The sequence below is a fragment of the Vombatus ursinus genome, unplaced genomic scaffold (genome assembly GCF_900497805.2).
Source record: "Vombatus ursinus unplaced genomic scaffold, bare-nosed wombat genome assembly UNPS02014894.1, whole genome shotgun sequence".
In the NCBI taxonomy this organism is placed as follows: Eukaryota; Metazoa; Chordata; class Mammalia; order Diprotodontia; family Vombatidae; genus Vombatus; species Vombatus ursinus.
In genome coordinates, this window is record NW_020954672.1 from 4,633,094 (window position 1) to 4,655,250 (window position 22,157).

A 22,157-nucleotide genomic window follows, 5' to 3' on the forward strand; every position below is an offset into this window, starting at 1 on the left:
ATAATAGCTTACCTGTATTTGGCACTTTATGATTTACAGAGTATTTGACAAAGATTAGCTCACTGATATATGCCCTCTCATGGGCTCAGAAATCCCCTGGCATGGCTTTGAGTTGAGATGTGAGGCAGAAGACATAAACAGGTTCTACTCATAAACATGGAGAGGAAAGGGTCAATCTGAGAAATATTATAGAAGAGAAATCACAGAACAGATATGGGAGCAAAGGAAAGGAAACCTTTGAAGATAAATGCCAGATTGCAGAGCTGAGGGAAGGGGCAGCAGTCCTGATAGGGGCCTTGGAAAGCAGAGAATGTTGGTGGGGGGATTGGGGGTGGAGGTGGTGGTGAGTGAGATGGGGGTGGGGGTGGGCAGAGAGGAATGGGCTGATGTGGGAATATTTCCTTTTAAGGAAAGATGACTTAGAGGTGGCAAGAAACCCAGGTCGAGAGAGAGAGAGAGAGAGAGAGAGAGAGAGGTCAGGGCTAGAGATATACCTATGGGATAGGGATTTTTCATTTTTTTGTGCTTGTGTTCTCCAGTACTTAGCATGGTGCCTGGCAGAGTAGATGCCTAATAAATCCTTGCTGGCTGATTGAACCATAGTAGGAATGGAGTGGAAACACCTGGAAGGAGTGTGACATTGAACCACAGGGATTTCCCACTGTGAATAAGGAAAAGAGATGTCAAGAAAAATAAACAGGATTCAGGTAGTAGTGTGAGGAGAATTACATGAGTGCTATGAACCTGGCCCCAAAGCTAAAGTTTCACAAAGAGGATGGTCATCAGTATTAAAGACAGCAGACAAAGGCAGGGGCTCTTAGAGATGAAGCCACAGAATCATAGACTGCTAGCTAGAGTTAAAAATGGACTCACACTTCATCAAGCTCCACCTCCTACCCCATTATAGGATTTACCCTGTAACAGGGTTTCCTCTCTGACAGATCTAATACCTGAATAGTATCAGGCAGCCCCTTCTACTTTTGGACAGCTCTCATTTTCAGAAAGTTCTTCCTTCTCTTGAGTTACTTATTGGCTGTTCTGTAACCTAGGATCTTAAGGATCTCAGGGTTTGAAGTGACCTTAAGTTATAGTCATAGATATAGAGATTAGATTAGATTAGAGTTCACTTAGCCTGGTCATCTCATTTACAGGTGGGGAAATAGACTTTCACAGGTGAAATAACTTGCTCACGTTCACACAGGTGGTAAGTGTCAGAGTCAGGATTCAAACTCAAGTCCCATGACTCCAACTTAGCCATCTTTCAGTCTGGTACATGAACACTCTCAGTACATCCCTGCTAAGTATTCATCCAGCCTTTGCCTAAAGACCTGCACTGATGGAACTAGCTCACTCCCACCTGAGGCATCCCATTTCACTTTGGCACAATTTTAATTAAGAAGTTCTTTCTTTACCTGAAATCTCCCCATCCCTTAATAGTTTCCATCCATTGGTCCTAGCTCTGGCCTCTGGAGCCATGTAAAACATGTTTTATCCTTATTCCATGTGATAATAATAACTAGCATTTATATAGCAATTTAAGATTTACTATAATATTTACAAATATTATTTCATTGGATCCTCACAACAGCATTGGGAGATAGGATAATCTCCATTTAACAGATGAGGAAGGATGAATGACTTGCAGATTGTTACATGTCTAAGTAAGTGTCTGAGGTGGAGCTTGAATTCAAGTCTTCCAAACTCCATGGATCAGATTCTATCCACTGTACCACCTAGTTGTCTCTACACATAGACATATGACAACCTTTCAGATAATTGAAGTCCAATTTTGTCTTTGCTGTGGCTTTTTTAGGCATACACACCCTCAGTTCCTTCAATCCAAATAAAATGGTTTTAAATCTCTCCACCATCCTGATTTCCCTCTTTCTAGATACATTCCAGTTTGTCAATGTCCTTCCTAAAATATGGCTTCCAGAATACAATCTTCCAGAATGGGATACTTATTTGACCACGTAGTCTAACAAGGGCAGAGAACCGTAGGACAATTGCCTTACATAATGTGGACACTTTCCCTCTATCAATGCAACCTAAGATTGCTTAACCTTTATTACCCTCCCTGTCATACTGGTGACTTTCAGTGGGCTTGCAAACAACTAACACACCCAGAGCTTTTTCATATAAATTGCTAGCTCTTCTCTCCTGTGTTTTTTTTTTTTCTTTCAACTAACAGCAGAATTTTACATTTATCTTATCAGCTCTGACCCATTATTCTACTCATCTTTCCTAGTTTTACCCTCTGGAGCTATGTAAAATTTAACTCAGCTCAACAAATACTAAAGGCTTCCTCACAGATTTGCTATCCTGGCATGGTAAGTGGTAACATCAGGACTTCACTGATGCTGAGAAGTCTGGGTCACCTCAGTAGCCTGTGGAATTCAGGGCTGATTGGACATTCCTAGTAGAGATGCCATCAGAGATGAGCTCTAGGCTGGGTTTTAATGCCTCCAACATTAATCTTTGCCCTGTGGTCAATTTTGTCCCAGCTGCTTATAAATAATAATTTCCCTACTTATTTGTAGACCCAGATCATATGTGGAATTGTGGGGGAAGTACAAGCTAACAAAACAAATTTAATTCTTCTTTCACATGACAGCCATTCAAATATTTGAAGACAGTTATAATGTACTCATCTGGAAAAGAGAAAAACATTCTCATCTGTAAAGTGAAATTTTCTCATCTGTAGAAAAGAGGATTTTTCTCTTTCCTGGTCTAAACAAGTCTAGCTTCTTTAGCCATTCCACTCCCCCATCATGTTTTAAAAATCAAAGACACTGAATCTCAGAAGAGCTAAGTGACTTGCCACAATAGCTAGTTCATTCATTCAATCTATTTAGACATTGAACAAACATTTATTAAATGTCTACTCTGTGTAAAGGACAATCAGTGGCAAAGCTGGGACTACAGTTCAGATCTCCAGACTCTCAGCATACTGCTTTTTCTCTACTGTCCATTTCTTACTCTCCAAGATCTAACTATGTTTGTCTAGGGAGAACCATACTGAGAGAAGTTGCTGAGAATGGAATGGTAAGGAGAGATCAGTGCTAGATTCAGGAAGTCAAAGAGGTAGCTGGTAATAATTAGGGCTTTAGCAGTTAGCCTATGTGCTTGGCACATAGGCACTTAATAAATGTTTTTAAATTATTAATTGTTTTAAAGAGTGTAAAGTATTTTACATACATTATTTCATTTAGTCCTCAGAACAATACTGGGAAGCTGGTACTATAGCTATGGTAATTCCCAGTTTACACATAAGAAAATTCAGGCTAAGGGAGGTTAGGGGACCTGTCCGTGGTCACATAGCTAGTAAGTACTGGAGAGGGGATTTGAACCCAGCTATGTCCTGACTCCTGATCCAACCCTCTATCAATTCTGCCAGGAAATGAAGGTAAGATATAGAAATGCTACATTCAAGATGCTGAGCCATTAGAGCAGGTGTTTATAACCTGGGGTCCCTGAACTTGTCTTTTTAATATTTTGTTAACTATTTCAATATAATACATTTCCTGTGCCATCCTATGTGATTTATTTCATATATTTAAAAACATTATTGTGAGAGAGGGGGTCCATAGATTTCACCAGACTGGCAACGGGATCCATGACCCCAAAAGATTAAGAACCCCTGCTTTAGAAGGAAACCAGAGTCATGGCCATAGGAGTAATGGAGGCAAATGATGGTTTCTTCAGAATTACATATACTTACAGACAGAAAAGAGAGAGAGAAGAGTTGGTGATGCCAGAGAGGCTAAAAATAAGACGGCAGGTTTTTTAAAAATATTTTTCAACTTTTTTGTTTATTTAGATTTTACTTTCCCCCCAGTTACATGTAAAAACAATTTTTAACATTTGTTTCGAAAACTTTGAGTTCCAAATTCTCTCCCTCCTTCCCTACTTCCCTCATTGAGAAGGCAAACAATTTGATATAGGTTATACATGTGTAGTCATGCAATACATTTTCATAATAGTCACGTTGTGAAAGAAAACATAGAAAAAAAACCTCAAGAAAAATAAAGGAAGTTAAAAATGTAAGCTTCAATCTGTACTCAGACAAAGATGGTGTTTTATAAACCAGGACATTAAGATGTAGAGGGCTGCTCGGTGTTTGGTAAAGGGGTAGGGAGGTAGAGCAGACAAGAGACGACAAGAGACCTCTCTGAGATTTATGGGAAACAGGATGAGTGCAGTAAGAAGGGTCATGTTTCGATGGAGAAAGAACCAGATTGAGGAGTTTCAGCATGACAGTCTTGATCTCCTAGGGGATGATCAGGTCATCAGTGCTTAGGGGGAGTAGAAGGAGAGAGCCCTGAGGGATTTAGGAGAAAGTTAAACTTTTGACAGTCAATGTAAACTGGTGGAGGATGTTAAAAGAGGAATGAGAAAGTTACAGTGCTTGGGGGAAGGGGTAGAATTAGGGTGGTAGACTTGTGAGTGGACTGATGGGAACAGATGAATTGAGCAAGAAGGCCCATCTCCTTCCACCTAGTTCCCTTTTCCACAAAGGGCTTAGAACATACAGTCATATGGTCGAGCCTCTTCATTTTCTGCTTTCTGAGACCTGAAGTGGTTAAGTCAAGTCCATAAACATTTATTAAACTCCAACTATGTGCCAGGTACTGTGCTAAGCACTTGGGACACAAACAAAGGTAAAAAGACATTCATTGCAGTCAAAGAGCTCACAGTCTAATAGGGGAGAAGACATGCAAACAACTATGTACAAGCAAGATATATTCCGAATAAATTAGATAAATCAATGGAAGAAGTTGCTAGGATTAAGGAGGATTGGTTAAGGCTTCTGGTAGAAGGTAGGATTTTAGCTGGAATTTGAAGGAAGCCAGGGAGTGTATGAGGCAGAAATAAGGAGGGAGAGAATTCCAGGCATTGGGGAGAGCCAGTGAAAATGCCTGGAGTTGGGAGGTGGAGCAGCAAAGAGGCCAGTGTTACTGGATCCCAGAGCATGTCAGAGGGAGTAAGGTGTAAGAATATTGGGAATGTAGGAAGAGGCTAGGACATGAGGGACTTTAAAAGTCAAACAAAGGATTTTATATTTGATCCTCGAGGTAATGGGAGTCACTTAAGTTGACTGAACAAGGTGACATAATTAGAGTTGTAGAGTGACATAATTAGACTTGTACTTTAGGAAGATTAATTTGATAACTCAGTGGAGGATGGACTGGAGTGGAGAGAGATGTGGGTCAGGGAGATTAACCAGAAGGCTATCGCAGTGGTCCAGATGGGATGTGATGAAGGCTTGAACCAAGGTAGTAGCACTCTCAGAGGACAGAATGGGTCATATGGGAGAGTTGTTATGAAGGTTAAATCTACAGGACTTTGAAATAGTTTGGATATGATTTGTAAGAGAGAGTGAGGAATTAAGTATGGCTTCTAGGTGGCAAGTCTGGGTAACTGGGAGGATGGTGGTGTAAGAGTAATAGGGATGTTCAGAAATGGGAAAAGGCTTTGGGGTGAAAGATAATGAGTTTAGTTTTGGACATGTTGAGTTCAAGATGTTTTTAAAGATATCCATTAAGCAATTGGATATACAAATCTGGAGACTAGGAGAGAGGTTAGGGTGGAAAGTATACCTGAGAATCCCCAGCATTGAAATGCTCATTAAATCCATGGTAGCTGATGAAATCATCAAGTTATAGATACTAATAGAGATAGAAGAGAGGAGGGCCCGGGGTAGAGCCCTGGGAGATATCGACCATTAGTAGCTGTGACCTGGATGAAGATCCAGCAAAGGAGATTGAAAAAGAGTGACCAAATATCTAGGAGAACCAGGATAGAGTAGTGAGTATCATGAAAACCTAGAGAAAGAAGAATATCAAGGAGAAGAGGGTTATCAACAATGTCAAAGGCTACAGAGAAGTCAAGAATGATGAGGACTAACAAAAGATCATTAGATTTGGCAATTAGGAGATCATTGGTAACTTTGAAGACACAAGTTTTAGATGAATGATGAGATCAGAAGCTGGTCTGTGGTGAGTTAAGAAGAGAGTGGGAAGAAAGGAAATGGAGGCACTCACTATAGACAGCAGTCTCAAGGACTTTAGCCACAAAAGGGAGGAGAAATATGGGACAATAGTTAGCAAAGATGGACGAATCAAGTGAGAGTTTTTTAAGGATGGGGGAGACATGAGTGTGTTTGTAGGCAGTAGGGAGGCAGCCAATAGACTGAGAGAGAATGAGGATTGAAGAACTGAAGAAGTAAAAGACTGAGGATGATAGAGGACACATTCTGCTGAAGAAGACAGGATAGAATGGGATCACAGTGAAGACAGAGGAGTTTGCCTTAGCAAGGAGAAGGGCCACCTCTTCATGTGAGGCAGAGGTGAAGGAAGAGAGTGGCAGAAGCCATCTGAGTGACGTGAGATGAGGAGGATGGGGAAAGAAGGAGGTCTTAATTTTTTAAAAGTGAAATATGAGGCAAATTAATAGCTGAGAAGGTATTAGGGAAGAGAAGCCATGGAAGGCTTGAGGAAGGAGGAAAAGGTTTGGAAAAACCATTATAATGAGTGGGGTAGTGAGTCACTTAGGGAGGTATGAAAGGATTGCCTTGCTACAGGGAGGGCCCAGTTGAAATTATGTAAAATAAACTTGTAGTGGACCAAAGCAGCATGGTTTCTGTATCTTCATTCAGTAGCACATGAATAGAAGTGAAGGCATCAAGTGGTGGGAATAATCCAAGGCTGAGGCTTGGCAGAGCAAGATCTTCAATAGATTAAGGGGTTAAGGGATTGATAAAAGAGAACAGTGTAAAATTGAGCTGGTTCATATGGAGTCACTATAAGGCTGGGAGAAGAGTGTAGTCAGTGTAGAGATAATGGTCTGGGAAAGAAATGAGGGGGATTAGATGTCATGATGAGGATATAGAATAGGATTTGGGGTTGCAAAGTAAATGGAGAGGTGGAACAACCATAAATTGTTATCAGATGAGGGAATTTCAGAGTTCATGAACATGGAAGTGGTACATTGTGGGGTGATGGCAAGGTCAAAGACATTACCATCTCTGTGTGTCTGAGGTTGGGTGGAGAAATATGTCATGTAGTAAGTTGAGGAGGCTAAAGTGTTTGAAGGAGTATCATTATGCATATAAGTGACTGGCCTAAAGTCCTAGAGCTGAGTGGTAGCCAAGCAAGAATCAGAACCTAAGTTTTCTGATTCCTAGACTAGTGTTCTTGACTATATCACACTACCTTTTATATCACAGGCCAAGTTTGTTATAAATAAACCAGTCCCGTCCAGTCCCCAGAATTCATGAAGACCAAGTTCTTTCCATTTCTGTCATGAGGCAGGACTGACTAGGATCTTCTAGGGTGACTCTAGGCCTAACATTTTTTGTGTCATGGACCCCTTTGGAAGTCTGGTGAAGTCATAGACTCCTCAGAATAATTTTTTTAAGTGCATGAGATAAAATACATAGGATTATAAAGGAAAATAGTTATATTGAAATATACTTATCTCTATCTATCTATCTAACTATCTATCTATCTATCTATCTGTATTTAAAGCACAAGATTATAGAGTCCAGATCAAGCATCTCTGGTAACCAAAAAACCCATAGAACTCCAGGATTGGTCCTGTCTTCTGAGGATTCTTGTGGTCTTCTTGTACATTAATATTGTCTCCTTGACTTTCCTCCCCCCCTTCCCCTCCCCACCTTAGTCAGCCATTACAGTTCAAATTGTGGCTGAATGGAAAAACTCCCTCAAAACCAAGCTGGGCTCTGCCTTGGTGTGCTTGGACATGACTGCAGCGCTCGCTGGCAAGCCTGGGTCCCTTAGATTGAATGATGTGGGAGGAAGCTGAAGAAGAACTTCAGAGAAACGGGGAGGGCCTACAGGGGAAGTATCTCATTCAGAGCCTTGGGGAAAGAGGGATATGACTCAAGGGCACCAAGGACTAGGAATCTGGCAAAGTGAAATCAAGCTGAAGAGCAAGAAAAACCCCCTTGGTCAGATCATGGAGCTGACAGGAGATGCTGACAGCTGCATGGCAACTCCGATGATGCTATCTTGAAACTGGAAATTTCAGTTGCCCTCTGGCCCATCATAGAAACTCTTTGCTCCCAGTGAGGGATAGAGTCCTAGAGGAGGTAGAGGAGGACATGAGGTCCCAGAGAGGAGAATGTCCAGTTTGGGAGAGGAGGGTGAATACAGGACCAGACTCCAGAGAAGGTTCTTTGCCTTGGGCATGGGGGATGGATTCTGTGAAGAGGGTCAGAGAGAGAGGGGACTTGGAGGAAACAATCCTATTTTGGAAGGGGGAGATGCAGTATTGGGGTAAACTCTCCAATTCTACAACTATCCTCTTGCCCTCCCTCTATCCCAGGTCTGCATAACATACAGCCCAAGGGCTGCTTTTGACCTGCCAAAGAATTTCAGGCTGCCTCCCAAAAATGTAGAGGATATGAAAGAAAGTAAAGATGTAACAAGTGCTTTATCTGTGCCCCACTTGACCCACCTTCCACTAGTCACTATTATGCCTGTCACATACCTTGGTGGATGGGTTGCCCCTGTGCACTCGCTCCTATTTGTCATGTAACCTTCTGCAACCAACCATCATCAATCCATTTCTAGTCTGAGAGGAGTGATTTCATGATAAGTAAAAATTTTAAGTAATAAGTGTAATTAACTGATATTAATTGAAATTTCCCTTTTTAAAAATTTTATTTAGGGGCAACTAGGTGGCGAAGTGGATAGAGCAGTGGCCTGACAGTCCGGAGAACCTGAGTTCAAATACAGCCTCAGACACATGATGCTCACTAGCTGTGTAACCTTGGGCAAGTCACTTAGCCCCAATTGCCTCACCCCCCAAAATTATTTATATTTAGTTTTCAACATTTACTTCTATAAGATTTTGAGTTCCAAATTTTCTCCCCATCTCTCCCCTCACCCCACCCCAAGATGGCATGCAATTTTATATAGGCTCTATTAGTTACATTGTAAAGAATAACTAGAACCAATGGGAAAGAAGAAAACAAACAAAAAAAGAAAAAAAAAGAGGAAGAGCAAATAATATGCTTTGATTTGCATTCAGACTCCATAGTTTTTTGTCTTTTTTTTTTTTTTTTTGGATGTGGACAGCATTTTCCATCATGAGTCTTTTGGAATTGTCTTAGATCCTTGCATTGCTGAGAAGAGAAAAGTCTATCAAAGTTACTTATCACACAGTATTGCTGTTACTATGTACAATGTTCCCCTGGTTCTGCTCATTTCAATCAGCATCAATTCATATAAGTCTTTCCAGGTTTTTCTGAAGTCCACCTGCTCATCATTTCTTATAGCACAATAATATTCCATTACATTCATATACCACAACTTGTTCAGCTATTCCCCAACTGACGAACTTCCCCTCAATTTCCAATTCTTTGCCACCACAAAAAGAGCTGTTATAAATATTTTTGTACATGTAAGTCCTTTTCCCATTTTTATGATCTCTTTGGTATACATATCTAGAAGTGGTATTGCTGGGTCAAAGGGTGTGCACAATTTGATAGCCCTTTGGGGATAGTTCCAAATTGCTCTCCAGAATGGTTGGATCAGGGAAGCTAGGTGGCGAAGTGGATAGAGCACCGGCCCTGAATTCAGGAGGACCCGAGTTCAAATCCGGCCTCAGACCAAACACTTGACACTAGCTGTGTTACCCTGGGCAAGTCACTTAACCCCAATTGCCTTAAAAACAAACAAACAAACAAACAGACAAAAAAACCAGAATGGTTGGATCATTGCACAACTCCACCAACAATACATTAGTGTTCCAATTTTCCCACATCTTCTCCAGCATTTATCATTTTCCTGTTTTGTTGTGTTAGCCAATCTGATAGGTGTAATGTGGTATGTCAGAGTTATTTTGATTTACATTTCTCTAATCAATGGTGATCTAGAGCATTTTTTCATATAACTATAGATAGCTTTAATTTCTTCATCTGAAAACTGTCTGTTCATATCCTTTGACCATTTATCAATTAGGGAATGAAATCTCCCTTTTTCAAAATGTCATTTGTTTGCAAAATAGTTTAATCATTAATTATACCTTTACTTGGAAAGTGAGTCACTAAAAACCTGTCTTTGGCCTGAAGAAGTTTAACCTATTTTAATTTTGGCCCCTACCTACTGCCAAGTTGTGCAGGTCTGCTCTATCCCAATGCCTCTGCCAGCTGGGCAGGGCAGGCCACACCCAGGGTGGGGATTAGAGGGAGGAGCTGCAGAAGACTGCTTTAATCCCACCTTGGTGAGTGATTGGGAGAGGTCAGATAGACTGGACACTGGAAGAAAGGCTGTCTCTACATTGAAGGTGTGGTAGGGGAAGGGCAGGGAGAGGAAGACAAAAAGTGGCACAGAGTATCAGGATGCTAAGGAGATTTTCTAGGATTAGTAACTGAAGAACTGGCATTTGTGGCAGGGTTCCTAGGGCACAATGACTCAGGATGGGGCCCTGAACTACCTAGAGAAGTGGGGTGGGGGATGTGGAGGCATGGGTGGGGATGGATCTAGACAAATTATGAGGAATATGTGGGAGAAATCATTTTTATCAGGCAGTGGAATATGGATCAAAGAAGGTTTTCTGGGAGAGGTGGCACCTGAACTTGAAGGAAGAGATGGGTTTTGTCTGGGGAAGAGAAGAGAATCCATTCTAGGCATGAGGGACAACCTATACAAATACATTCTGAGAAATGGGAAAAGGCAAGTGGAGACGGAGGAGCAGCAAGTACTCTAATTTGGTTGGAAAGCAGAATGCATCCAAAGGATTAATGTGAATAAGCCTTGTGAAAGCCTTATGTGAAAAGCAGATTGTAGCTAGACCAAGGAGGATCTCCAGTGCTGGGGTGGGGAGATTATACTTGATGCTAGAGACAATAAAGGAGCCTCTGAAGTTTTTTGAGCAGCAGGGGTGATGTGCTCAGACTTGAACATTTGGAAAATCACTTTGGCAGTATTTTCTAGGTTGGAATAGAGAGGGGAAAAACTAAGATAAGGGGCTATAATAATGCAATTAGGAAGCTATAATAATGGTCTAGGTGGGAAGTAATGAAGGCCTGAAGTGAGGTGATAACATTGTGAGCAGACAGATGGAAATCAATGAGAGAGCTGTCAAGGAGGAAGAATCCCCAGGACTTGAGGGTAAAGGAAAAGGAAAAGTCAAAGTTTTCTCCAAGGTTTTGAGCCTTAGTGCCTTTATCAGAAGCTTGTTCTTGTTATTCTCAATCATGAAATATTTCCTGCTCCAGGTTGAAGATGTTATCTAGCAGATTCAGTCCCAGGCTGCATCAGCACAAAGCCAGAACCTGTTTATTTTTGTTCCTCTTGATCCTTGATTCTTCAGCTCACAAGATTTTTAGAGTGAGCCCAGAACAAAAAAATCACTCACTCTTCTGTAATCTTTCCACCCTTGTGAATCACGTCATCGATACCTCAATTGCTCACTTTCTACCAAGAGAGGCTCAGTTGCTTCATTTCCTCTCCCATCTACTTCCTCTGGCCTCTTTCGTGGCATCCTTCCATTTCTCAAACTTCCCTAACAGTTCGAGATAAAGCACCTGGAATTTATACTTGCTCCTCCCTGGCAACACAGAACACAGAAACAACCCCCGTAAATGAATGGACTAGAAGTGATTCACAACTGAGCATTGTGAGGGGGTGGCAGGCAGAGAGGAAAGGACCCCAGCCCTTCTAATTCTTGACCTCAGTTAGATAAGACAGGCATAACTCCTTAGCAGTGCTTCTAATTTGGGGGCAGAGCTGCTTGCCAGGGATATGTCTGACCACATAATGTGAGTGGTGGGCCTAGATGACTCCCAGATGCCCCTCAAACTCTAAGATTCTGAGATTCAATGCAAAATTAGCTGTGTGGTCATGCCGAGTCAGTCATTACTGGTATAACACTAGTTCCTTTGGAAAACCTGGTACTAAATACAAGATGTACATGGTTTAGTTTGGGGGAAGGGGGAAAGGAGACTCCATAGAACAAAGATGCACACATAGTATACTTTTTGCCACCCTCCCCAGTTTCCTGGTTTGCTTTTACTTTATCATCATTGCTTGTCAGATATGATGCATCATTCTCCCCTATCTCCTCTGTCCTCTCTGCTAGGGTCTTAGAGTGAGTCAGTCCTTTCTTCCACCACTGTATGGGGCCAGTCCAGGTCAGGCAAATACTCAATCACATTTAGCAGATATACACAGGAAAGCAATGTAGACATCAGGCAACTCCTGAGAAATGTACATGGACGGATGCATGCTTGTGAGAGGAAAAGGGCAGGACAAGTGGAAAAGTGGAAAAAGCAAGTGGAATATAGGGAGATGTGTTGGGGTGCCCCTAATTGATCTGAATCCAACTAAACTACCTAGATAGTTGACCGGACTGTATCTTCACCTCATCTGAGCTGGGATGAAGGAATAAGACTGGACAAAGAAAAGCAGCACTTCTCTGATGTGGGGCAGCTAAAATTATTGTTGTTTTAGCAAAAACTAGAAGAAGATAATGGACATGTAAGTAGAGGGGAAGAGAATAGTCTGCCTGTGTCAGATTCTTATTATACTTATAAAACCAAGAATCTATCTTCTACAGGAAGACTTTCCTAGCCCCCTTCCCTTAATTCTAGGGCTTTCCCACAGTTAATTATTTTCTATTTACCCCACATATAGCTGCTTGCTTTGTATATATCTATTTGCAGGTTGTCTCTCTGATGGGGTACTTGGGGGTGTGTACTCGGACCTCAATTTCAAGAGCATGTTTCTCCCTAGTCTCTAGTTTCTCCCTATCCCATATAATTTCTTCCCCATCTCAAAGACCCTATCTCTGGCAATAACTCAGCAGGGGGCCCAGTGAGGTAAACTATCTCACTGTCTCTCCCTGTTACAAGAACAAGCTGATTTCTGTAGAATAGCCCTTGTATGAATGAGACTCTTGTATCAACAAAACTATCATGTACTGATTCCCGCAGTTATCATATATGATTCAGAGGTCAAGTTATAGACATCGACTCCTGAAGCTATCTTGTTACAGATGTAACAGACCAAAAATACACCCTACACCCCTTAGGAACCCTCTCCCCACCACACCCTGGTTTCCAGTAGTGAATGATGCCTATGACCAAGGTTGTGTGTTATCACCTAATTGGCATACTTGGCACATAATCCACTGCTTTTCCTATGTAAGTTTTAGCATCATTCCTGTTAGGTTGCAGAATCCTTTAAGGATCTCCGCCCGCCTTTGTTAGTGTTATAATAAACTTTTTGCCACCTGATTGGAAGACTGCTTGAGTCCGTGAATTCATTCCAGATGACTTACCTTGCTCCTCGGTATTTTGGGGTCCCTACATCCCTAAATCACATCATCCTCATTAGATTGTGAGCTCCTTGAGGGCAGAGACTGTCATTTGCCTCTTTTTATATCCCCAGATCTTAGCACAGTGCCTGGCATATAGTAGGGCTTAAAAAATGTTTAATGATTGATCAAATGTGAACTATTAGATTCTATAAAGAAAGATAGTCTAGTATAATGTAATGGATGGGGACTAGCTTTGGACTTAAGAGAACCAGAGTTCAAGTGCCACCTTTGTCATATAGTGGCCGTGTAACTCTAGGCAAGTCACTTATCTTCTCGGCAAGCCAGACAACTCTGCTAAGACCTTAAGATGCAGAGAAGGTGACAACTGGCAATAGGTAAAGGGAGTTTTCTCACCAAGAAGTTCTTTATATGTGAATAACATTAAAATAACAGGTCCAGTGCCATCCCATTTGAATCTGAACCACACCAATTAGTGCCTGATTATCTAATGTTTTATAACATTTCCCAACAATTTCCTGTATATTAACCTTGTTAACCCAATTGATTCTAAACTTCTTGTCTTCTAAACTGTCTTATAGGCCATAATAAATTTAATTCAACTCAAAAAATGTTTCTTGTGTGAGAGATCAAGTTTGTTTTGCTTGGCCCCTAAGGGTGCACAGCTAGAATCAATCAATTGAAGTAGGGGCAATGTGTTGTACTCAAAAGACCACTAGGTCTGGAGTCAGAAGAGATGGATTTGAACTTCAGTTCACTTGTCTGGGCCTTAGTTTCCTCATCTATCAAATGAGTTGATTGGACTAGGTTTATAAAGCCCCTTCCAGCTCCAAATCATGTGATATTGTACCTACTAAGTGTAAGATACTGGGCCAGACACTGTATAAGCTTTAAGAGAAAGTTTCTACCCTTAAAATAAATAATAAAGAGTTCTAGTATTAAATTCTTGTTGATCAATGAGGAACAATAGAATAACATTAAATTGGCAAAAATAATAAAAAATGCAAATGGGGTTAGAGAGGTCATGGAAAGGTAGTATATTATTTGTATAGCTATGAATTGTTCCAAATATCCTGGGAAGCAATTTGTAATGATGCCTCTGAAGCTACTAAAATGTCCATATCTTTTGATTCCGAGATCCAGTTATTGGCTATATGACCTAAGTAGGCCAAAGACAGAAACAAAGTTTCCATGTGTACCAAAATAGTCATCAGACATTCATCCCACTCAGTTCAGTTTTGGGTATGGAGCAACCGATGGAAGAATTGCTCCCTTGCTTATGACTTGGTGTCCTGGGTCCTAGTTCAATTGACTGCTAGCCTGGGCTTGGCAGACAAGAAAACCTGCTTCAGACTCTAGTTCCTGGACCTTTGGTGACTCACAGGACCTTTGGAAGCTAATAAGGTTGTCATCTGTCCTATTCCTTTTCTGACTCTCATTCACCTAACACAGGAAAGAAGAAACACAACAGACACAGAAGAAACAGCAGCACCAAGTGTTTATAGCCACATGGTGACCAGGTAAGAGGGGGTCCCTCACTTCCCTCCCACCCAGAGAGTATTTCTTCCTTCTTACTAAAAATACATCAGTGAGAAAGAGGAGATTTTAGTGCTGACTCAGTAGCCAATTAAAAAGCTTTTTATCACCATGTAGTGAGTGGATAGGAAACTTTCACAGAATAGCTGGGCATGTTCTGAATCAGGAAAGAGGGCCCTGTATTATCTACCATCATGAATTTCTATCAGCAGGATCACTAGTGCATGCTCCAAGGGCTGGCTTCTCATTGACCTGCCTTACTATTATACAGGGTGTCCCAAAAGTCTTAGAGCGGTTTTAAGCTTTAATAACAATAAAAGCTTAAAACTAGACTAAGACTTTTGGGACAGGTTATATAATAACAGAACCTTAGGTTTGCAAGGAACTTCAGAGAGCCCAATAAGAATCCCATCTACAATATTTTTATGATAGAAAGGAAGGAAAAGAAGGAAAGATATTTATTAAGTACTTACTATATGCTAGGCATTGGACTAAGTGCTTTACAAATATTATCTCATTTGATTCTCACAACAACCTTGCATGAAAAGTGCTATTATTATTATTATCCCTATTTTTACAGTTGAGGAAACTGAGTCTGACAGAGATTAAGTGACTTGTCCAGGGTCACACAGCTATTAAGTGTCTGAGGCTGTATTTGACCAGTGTCACTCAATCAGAGTGTGTGAGGGGAATGTGCCCCTATGTAAGATGACTGGAACAGTATGAGGGAAACCAGGTAGATGGAAGGTTTGAGGGGAGAAGGAAAAAATCTCTATCTATACCCCCAAAGAATTTTGGAAAACAGTTCATGGCAATAAGGTAAGAGATGCTGAACTGGAGTAAAGGAGAGAGGCCTGAGCTCAGGGGAACTTCTATTATTAGACAACCCTGAGCTCACTTTCCTATCATTCGATGTGTTTTGCTGTAGCAGAAGTCCAACTATCCCTTTTGTTCTCACTCTTCAGCCTCCCTTACGTACAATCTACTTTTCTTCTTTCCTATTCTTGCTTCTCTTCATTCAACAAGCGCTTTCTTCCCTCTTGGATATCTCAAGGACTTTCATAGTCAGATGGCATTTCTCTTTGTTACACCAGTTGCCTTAAATTATCATTGAATCCATCTTTGTATATAATAGGTGTTGATAAGACCATAAATTTAGAACTGGAAGAGATTTTAGAGGTCATTTAAACTTCATCATTTTACAATAGCAGACACAGAAACTCACAGAGATGAGGTGACTTGCTCAGGGTCACATAGGTAACAAATAGCAGGACTAGATTCGAACCCAAGCTCTGGGATTCTAAGTCAGCGTTTTTCCCCATTACAATACATCATGTTCTATACAAGATACTCCTGTTTTCCATAGAAGTCACAGATAGAAGTCTTCTCTTCTATTCTTCAAGCTACAATCAGGAAAGGTTTCACAGTTATCCTGTGTTCTTATCTTAACACTTTTTTTTTTTAAGGCAATTGGGGTTAAGTGACTTGCCCAGGGTCACACAGCTAGTAAGTGTCAAGTTTTTGGTCTGGGTCAGTATTTGAACTCAAGAGCACCTTCAGGGCCGGTGCTCTATCCACTGAGCCACCTAGCTGCCCCTTCTTACCACTTTCTAAGGAGGAAGCATTTATTTCATTGGTTTTGACTTATCTGAAACTCAAGCCCATTTCCTCTAAAAAACAAAACAAAACAAAACAAAACATTTCATTTTGATGCTTTTCAACTTTATGTCACATCACCTCCCCTCTCTGTATTGGACCCTTCCTTGTGACAAAGAAAAATAATTAAGTAAAAACATCTGATAAGATGACTATGTCTGACAATATATACACTATTCTGTCCTAGTAATCTTCAACCTCTCTGCCTTTCTTCATTTCCAGTTCTTTGCTATCACAAAGAGTGCTGCTAAGAATACTTTGGTATATATTGGCCCTTTATTTCTATAGTCTATTTTCTTGGGGTAGCCCATTTCATTCAGTCTTCAATGGAAACAAAGCATGATTAGGTTAGATACTACTCACAAATGTCAGAATTGAGTCTGAGGACTCCCTTTCTCATTCACACTCCTTGGGAATGTCCTTTCTATGCATTGCCTCCATTTCCCCTCCTCTTATTCAGTCCTCAATCCTTTGCAGTCTGACTTTTGACCTCATCACTCCTTGTTGACCACCCTTTCCTCTTGATCACTCTCTCATCTCTGGATTTTTGTTATGTTGTCCTCTACAGGCTCAGATCTTACCTGTCTGACTGCTCCTTCTCAGTCTCCTTTGGGGGCTCATCATCCAGGTCACATACCCTAACTCTGAATATTCCCCAGTGCTCACTGCTAGGCCCTCTTCTCTCTCTCGGTAACCTTATCAGCTCCCATGGGTTTAACTATTATTTCCCCCTCAAATCATGCTTTTATTTAGTTTTTAAATGAAAAATAAGTTTAAACAATAATACATAATTTCTCTTTGAAAATATTTTTTTCATTTCCCAATTCTGTTCTCTGTAGCTCCTTCCCCACCGAGAAGGCAAGAAATGATATACCTATTACACATATGGAATCATGCAAAGCATATTTTGTCTATTATTTCTATGAAGATGTCTCCCAGATTTATACATCCAGCCCCAGTCTCTTCCTTGAGCTTTAGTCATGGATCACCAGTTGCTTATTGGACGTTTCAAACTGGATATCCTAGATACATTAAACTCAGTATGTCTGAAATTGAACTCACCTTTTCCTCTAAAATCCCTCCCCTTTTCCAAAATTCACCATTTCTATTGAAGGCAACAACATCCTCTAATGTCTCAGATTTATAACCTGTATTATCCTCACCTTCTGAAACTTCTCCCTCACCCCATATATCCCACCAACAACCAAATCTTGCCATGTCTACTTTCACAACATCTCTTGTACCTGACACCTTCTCTTCACTCACACAGCTACCACCTTAATTCAGGTCATCATCACCTCTAATACAGAGACAGCTAAGTGACACATGGGATGGAGTGTTGGCCTTGGAGTTAGGAATTCTTGAATTCAAATCTTGCTTCAGACACTCACTAACTGCATGACCCTGGGGAAGTCATTTAATTGGTTGGCTTCAGTTTCCTCATCTGTAAAATAAGATCAGATGAGAAATATGTACGGCATTTTGTAAACTCTGACACACTATATAAATGGTACCTTTCATTGGATTACTGTAATCACCTCCTAATTGGTCTCTCTGTCTCAGTCTCTCCCCACTCTATTGTATCCTACTTGTTGTAGCCAAAGTAGTTTTCCTTAAGTACTTCCTCTAGAGGAAAATACCAACTGCTCCATTTAGCTTTTAAAGCCCTACACAATCTGGCCCCAACCTACCTTGGTATCCCTGTTGGACATTATTCTACTTTACCACACACCCGAGATCCGGCCAAATGGGCCTTGTCTCTGTTCTGCACTCAAGACAAGCCCATCTTCTGTCCTCGTGCCTTTGGATCGGCTGTCCCCCATACCTAGCTAGAATGCATTCCCTCCTTAATGCCCCTCATAGAGTCCCTCTCTTCCTTGACTCAGGCATCATCATCCACATGAAGACTTTCCTGATTCCTCCAACTGCTAGTGTCCCTCCTCTCAGAACACCTTGCCTTTAACTACTTTGTGTGTGTGTAAATTTTATGCTGTACATATTTTCACGTGTACCTGTTGTCTCCCCCATTAGTATATAAGATTAAATGTTGTTGTTGTTGTTGTTCAGTCATTTCAGTTGTGTCTGACTCTTTGTGACCCCATTTGGGGTTTTCTTGGCAAAGATACTGGAGTGGTTTGCCATTTCCTTCTCCAGCTCATTTTACAGATGAGGAAACTGAGGCAAATAGAGGTTAAATTATTTGCCCAGGGTCATATTGCTAATAAGCGTCTGAGACCAGATTTGAACTCAGGTCTTCCTGACTCCAAGCCTGGCACTCTATCCACAACACCAAAAAAATAAGATAAATACCAAGATTCCTCTTGAATCATTACAAACCATTATATAAAAATGCACACCTTCATTAGCAATATGTTAGCCATTACTGCCATTAGCTTGGCATTACTGCCATTAGCTTGTTCCTATTCATCTGAAGAACCAAACATTGGTCAGTGCCAAGTCAACTAAGGGATACTCTTTCTTCTAGTTGAATTCTCCTTCCCCATGTCATTAGAAAGCAAAGTGCTTACCACCAATTCTATTCCTTGGGAAAGAATCATCCAGTGATTATCCCAGGGAAAAGGAGATCTGTCAATTAAGGATGACCTGAACCATTTCCCCTAGATGTACAGAACCTTCTGAGGGGGCAAAAACTTGGATAACTCCTTATACAGGACCAAATAAGGAAAGACTGAAGAGGGTGGCCTGGGACAATTTCTAATAGTTCATCCTTATCAGGTAACTCTTCCTGAAGGTTGAATCCTAAACATTGCTGAACTGGAGAGTCTCCCCCCTTCCTAGGCTAGTGCCAATTCAACATATACACAGGTTCTAGGAAGGGAGACATCCAACCCCAATAATCAGTGACAGGTACAAAGTTCATGTTCTAAGGGTCCATTCTAGTATTCAACAAGACCAAGTGCTTTATGATGCAGGAGTTGAAAAACCTAGCCAATGGGATAGTGATGGATCGAATCTCAGACATCCAGAAAACCTAGCAGTAAAACAAGTGTCCTGATCAGAGGCAATGGTGTCAGGGGGCCATAATGAAAAATGATACGTTCTCCAAGAGCTTTGATGTTGGCTGCTGTGGTAGAAGGCTTAATTGCCACTGTCATACCATATCCTGAATAAGTGCCAACTGCTCTTTTCTATTTCAGCCATGCAGCCCACAGCTTGGCCTGGTGGGAGAACTTTTCAGGAACCTCATCCCTCAGGGTATTCTCTGTTACCAGATTAATGGCCATTGAGGTGCAATTATGCATGTCTGTCTCATAGCAGGCAGAGTCATCAGTTAATCTGGCAATAGCATTCTTTAAGAGCCAAGTCCTCATAAATAGGGTCCTTTTAGGCTAGCAGAGGAGATGAAGCCCTGGGGCTGGTCCTGGAGGTGGAAAGGGTAGACAAACATCAAGAATATTCCATTTCCATTGAACGATTGAAGTCTCTTGGGCCCAACTCATCTTGTTAGGGGGGCATCTTGCATCACCCAACTAATAATGGGAAATTCTGAATGAAGGGTGATGGTATGACCCTGCATCATCCATTTAGTAGTAACTAGGGCCTAGTAACAACATGAGCATCTGCTTTTTAAAAGTAGATACAATGGTACAGATGGTACAATGGAGAACCTTTTCAGGGAGGTTATGGCTCAGTTTAGCCACCTCCTTGTGCCTATCAAAGGCTCCTTTCAGCCTGATCTTTACAGACAGAGCCTTCTAATAACAGAGATCCTATAGGGTCATAAAGACCCAGGGAGGAAGCCTGCTGGTTGGTTTCATTGGGCCTTTCTGAGCTAGAGTCTGCTGTGGGACTCTTCTGAAAGAGATGACTCAGTAAAAGGGAAACATCAAAATACTCAGCTGGGGAATATGGATTCTTTGGAACCTGAAGAAAGAATCCAATAAAGTCTCTGAGCTTCCTTTTCAGATTGTGAGGGCATGTCAGTAGCTTATTATGGACTCCATTTAGAATCACCTAGGTTCTTCCCATCCAATTCTCCACAATTCTGCTGAGTAGGATCCACTCTGAATTTTCTTAGGGTCGATCTCCTATTTTTTCTTCTCATATAGTGACCATCTTATCTGCCACTATAGCTTTCTCCAGCCCAGTCAACATTATATCATCAATGTAATGGTGGACATAAATGGCCTCAGGGAGTGGGGCTTCTTTGAGGTCCCTGCCCACCAAACTATAGTAATATAAAGAGTTCAAATAATGTTGAGGAAGGACTGTGAAGGAATACTTTACTCCTCTCAGGTAAAAGCAAACCCACTCCAGATTAGTTTCAGACATGAGAATAAGGAAAAGACATTGGCAAGGTCTGTAACTATACTATTAGTCTGACTCATGAGCTACTTAATCTAATAGATTGATAAGGTCAGGAACAGCTGCAGCAAATGGAGTAACAACTATATTTAGCTCTCTATAATCCACTGAAAAGTACCAACTACTATCTACCTTCTTCATTGGTCATATAAGGTTATCATAGAGAAAGCTAGTGTAGTAAAATATTTCAGCCAGCCTCAAACACACACGTTTCAATACTTGATATTGTTTCATATTAACCATACAGGATGGTTCAAGCAGTTTCAAGGGTTTCCATTTGGCCCTACCACAATAATTGGTATAGAAGTGGCCATAAGTACCTATACAGGCACTGACTCCCAAGAACTCATAATATCTATTTCCACAAAGTAATCACACTGATTAGCCATCACAGGGTCTAGATGGGGAATCTTCCGACCACGCCAGGACTTCCCTGCACCCCACTTCCTTTAGTAGTCTCCCCTTCCAAAATCCCCATGGAAAGTAGAATGTCCTTATGATCTATCTGTAGAATAGTAACCTGGGTATCTAGCAGCCTCTTATACATTTGGTGACTGCTCTTTGTAAGTTACCAAGACTTGGGTATATGGATTTGTGTTCTGTTCTGGTCCTGCAGTTAGAACTTGAGCCTTGGGGGAACCTTAGCCCCTACCCTAGGGGAACATCCCCGAAGCCTCTCAAGTCTACATTCAAAGATTTAGGTGGTTTAGAACAAGCAAATGAAATTGGAAACTTTCAGAAATGTCCTAAATCTGGAAAGAACAGAATCCCTTCTGCTCCCTGAATTCTAGATAAGGAAGTTTTATTAAGACCTCCACAGAGTAATGATAATCTTCTTCAACTCCATGTTTCAAAAGCCACATCCAAAACTTCTTATGAGAAAAGGTCACCCTCCAACCACTTAACCTGGGAGCAGTAACAGTATTTCTTCCCATCATTTCTAGTAAAGTTATTATGCTTGTTTGTGTGGTAGCCATATTTGCCTAGACAGTTAAGTCTGCCCTAATCTCCCTAAATTTCATGAGTTGGTCTGCTCAGGCCTGTATGGTGGTATGGCAGTGGAGGCCCAATTAAAGGCTGATACCACCCAGTTGGGGATCAGCACAAAAAGCAAGATCTAATTGGTCCTGACATATGTTGGTCATACGGGTACTAGGGTGGCATAGATTCAGTCAACCAAACCCCTTGTCTTCTAAGAATTTCATCTTATCCCTTGCTGACCTCCACTGGGGAACTGGCTGTAGAGAAAATTAATTTAAAATTTATTATTTATAACATTCATTTTTTAAAAAATTGAATTCTGAATTCTCTCCCTCCCTCCTACACTTCCC